Source organism: Hemiscyllium ocellatum, chromosome 24 (assembly GCF_020745735.1).
Source record: "Hemiscyllium ocellatum isolate sHemOce1 chromosome 24, sHemOce1.pat.X.cur, whole genome shotgun sequence".
NCBI classification, from domain to species: Eukaryota; Metazoa; Chordata; class Chondrichthyes; order Orectolobiformes; family Hemiscylliidae; genus Hemiscyllium; species Hemiscyllium ocellatum.
Window position 1 is genome coordinate 29,693,640 of NC_083424.1, and position 4,074 is coordinate 29,697,713.

A 4,074-nucleotide genomic window follows, 5' to 3' on the forward strand; every position below is an offset into this window, starting at 1 on the left:
CTCTTTTATATCTTTCCCCTTTCATCCTAAACCTATGCCCTCTAGTTCTGGATTCCTCCACCCCAGGGAAAAGACTTTGTATGTTTGTCCTATCCATGCCCCTCATAATTTTGTAAACCTCTATAAGGTTACCCCTCAGCCTCCGACGCTACAGGGAAAACAGCCCCAGCCTATTCAACCTTTCCCTATAGCTCAAATCCTCCAACGTTGACAACATTCTTGTAAATCTTCTCTGAACCCTTTCAAGTTTCACAACATCCTTCCAATAGGAAGACCAGATTTGCACGAAATATTCCAAAAGTGGCCTAACCAATGTCCTGTGTACAGCTGCAACATGACTTCCCAACTCTGACCAATAAAGGAAAACATACCAAATGCCTTCTTCACTGTCCTATCTACCTGCGACTCCACTTTCAAGGAGCTATGAACCAGCACTTCAAGGTCTCTTTGTTCAGCAACATTCCTTAGGACCTTACCATTAAGTGTATAAGTCTTACTAAGATTTGCTTTGGTGCTGCTTTTGTCTAGGGAACCAATCTTTATTTTGCAGAGTCAAACGTCAACACTTCCTCTGAATTCCCAAGACCATTACCAAACATTCAAGTCATGCAGCAGGGTCTCCAACCTCATAATCCTCAAATACCAATAAGACACCAATTATACCTATCTCTTGCAAGATCTCCAAATAGATCTACTAGACCAGTTCTATTAGTTCAACTTTTGCTTGCTCCACTAAACTAGTTTTTTTTAATGTTGACTCTTATTGTCCAGTGAATTGAACTTAAAGAACAGCATTTCACCTTTTATCTGGTCACTTTGGGTGATAATGATATGAGTGAACGGTTTTGAATGAGAGGCAAATATGTTGCAATGATATGTGTAAAAATAATGGGGCTAATTACATTGCAACATTGATGAGTCACAGTGGGGGGGGGAATACTTTAGGAAAATCTGTTGCCCCATTTCTCAAGGTTGGAGAAGTGTTTCCCCAATCAACCTGTTCGGCTGTTAGTAGGGCATGAGCTACCAGAGTAAGTGGTGGAGACTGGAACAAAATTCTACATTTAAAAGGCATCTGGATGGGTACATGAATAGAAATGGTTTAGAGATATGGACCAAGTGCTGGCAAATGGGACTAGATTAGTTTAGGATATACAGGCTCAAAGGTAGAAGACAGAAGGTGGTGGTGGAGGGTTGCTTTTCAGACTGATTTCACTACTTTTAGTCATTTATATAAACGATTTGGACGTGAACGTAGGAAGTATAGTTAATAAATTTGCAGACGACACCAAAATTAGAAGTGTAGTAGACAACAAAGGAGGTTACCTCAGAGTACAACGAGATCTTGATCAGTGGCCAATTGGCTGAGGATTGACAGATGGGGTTTAATTTAGATAAAAGTGATGTGTAGCATTTTGGAAAAGCAAATCTTAGCAGGGCTTATAATCATGAGGGGCAACATTTTCACACAGAGGGGGGTGCGTGTATGGAATGAACTACCAGAGGAAATGGTGAACATTGGTATAATTACAGCATTTAAAAGGCATCTGGATGGATATATGAATAGGAAGGGTTTAGAGGGATATGGACCAAGTGCTGGCAAATGGGACTAGTTACGTGAGGATATCTGGTTGGCATGGACGAGTTGGACCAAAGGATCTGTTTCCATGCTGTATGTCTCTATGACTTAATATTCTTTTGGACTCAACTTCGAGTTCAATGATTTCAGATCATAACCTCTGCCTCTGTTTTGTTTCATAGAATGCCTCAAAGAGGAGGAAATTAGAAAAAGGGAACATCTGAGCATTTTTGCATTTACAAAAATGACAGCAAGCTTTCAATTAAAATAAACAGTACCAAGAGTATATGTAAAGATATTTAAAACATGTAGTTTCACTTCAGAAGGTTTGAGAAATTTAATGTTTTTCCCAGTTTTGTAGTTCATCTATTCTGGTGTTAGATGCATAACCATATTGCAATTAGCAGAAAGCTTCCCTACATCTAAGTTGGCAAAAGGCAATATGTAAAATGGAATTATGCAAATCAGGAAGGTCCTCATGCTCCAGAGGTGTATAATAACATCTCTAAACAGCACAACATTGAGGGCCTTTACCATGCTGTACTGTTCTATGTTCTGTACAGGATTGATTTTTAAAAATCTATCCTAAGGAACTCCAGAGATTTTCTGGAGAGAAGTCCACAAGTATCTATGTGCTTGATTTGACTCCAAACAGCAGAGTTTTCTCCTATTCCCACTGACAATAGATTTACACAGGCTTCTGATGTCACACTTGGTCAAATGCATCCTTAATATCAATTAGTCATTTTTTTCCTCCCCTCTGGAGTTCAGTTCTTTTGTCCATGTTTGAATTAAGACTATAACAGGTTCAGGAAATGAGTACCACTGGCAGGATTCAAATGGAACCTTGTCAAGCAAATTATTAGTAAACAAATGCTGCTTGATAGCAACATTGATGACACCTTCTCTAACTTTATTGATCAAGAGTAGATTGGAGATTGGATTTGTTCTTTTACAGTATAGGAAACACCTGGCAATTTTTCACATCATTCTATAGATGGTTATATTGAGCTGTACTGGAACAGATTAGCTAGGGGTGCAGCAAGTTGTGGAACACAAAATCCTCAGTACTATTGCTGAAATGTTGTCAGGGCTCCCCATATTTGCAGTATTCTGTGCAGCCTTCAGCCACTTAGCCAATTTGATTCTCATTTATTGAACATCTCCAACAATCAGTGATTGTCAGGATCTTTTCAGGAAGCTGACAGATCAGCTACTCGGCAGTTCTGACTGAAGATATTTGCAAATACTTCAGCCATGTCTTTTCCATTAATGTGCTGCCCCATATAGGTATAGCAGTGTTACTTCTGCAATCATGATTGTTTATGCAAGGTAAATGAACTCACACTAGTGTATAATTGTTTCAGCCAAGAGCTGAGTTAACAAGAATGAAAACTATGTGAAGAAAATATATAATTGTTTTTGCATTAGCTAAAATGTGCATACAAGAATGAAATGTGCCTGTGAACACAAATAGATAAGGTGCTGTGAGGGGAAGGGGTGTAGGTTAAGCTCGACATGCCTGTACAAACAGTTACAAGCATCCGGTTCCCGCTTCAGCAAAAACAAAAAAAGACCAAAAGGTCATAAAGCTCAGTGTGAATAAAGGATAAAAGGAAATATTGCTTTGGTAAGTATGGAAACAGATGGCAGTGAAGAAGGATAAATAACAATAAGACTACAGAGGGAGGTGGTCCAACGGCCTTGAGAGGCCAGAGATAAGCATTTTGTCATGGACAAGGCCGGATGAGTTCAGAGATGAACAGCCGGGTTTAGATTAGAAACAGATGTAAACAGGGGAGGAGAGAAGAGAAACGAATTACATTAATATTGTGTATTAGTTGAATTCAGAGCGTGTATCCCTGCCATGTGGACAGTGGACACAACACCCCTCTTGCAAGAGCATAATAAATGATACTACTGATTCAGATCTTGTCTCGGACTGAAATTATTGAAGAGAGTGAGCTTAGTTTCTCACACCCATAATTGAAAATGGTTATATTTTTAGAGCTGCCTCTTCTAGTGAGGAGCTTAAATTCCACTATCACTCATGAACTGGACGTGGCCACATTGCAGAAATTGGTTCTGGAATTGCCTAGCCGTGTGTCTCAGTCACTTGTTGCTCATGCTGTTTTGCATTAAATTAGTTCTGTGTTGCAACTTCACCAGGTTGGTACCATTTTTTTGTGGTGGTCACTCCTATCAACTGTAATAGACAGATGCATCAGCAACAGACAAAGATGTTACATTCTTCAGAACATGATTAGCTTAATAGTGCTGCCAAGCTGTCTAATGATAGCAAAAAAAAGAAAGAAATGCTGAATTATGCTTTGATTATAAGGGAAGTGTCAGAAAAAGGTCAAAATGATGGGGCTTTTAAAGGGGAGGGGGTCATCTTTTAACTAAAGTACAAGTATACTGGTTTTAGAATTACCGATCATATTCGGAGCATTTTTGGTATCACTATACAAAGTGTGTATTGAAAATCATCCATT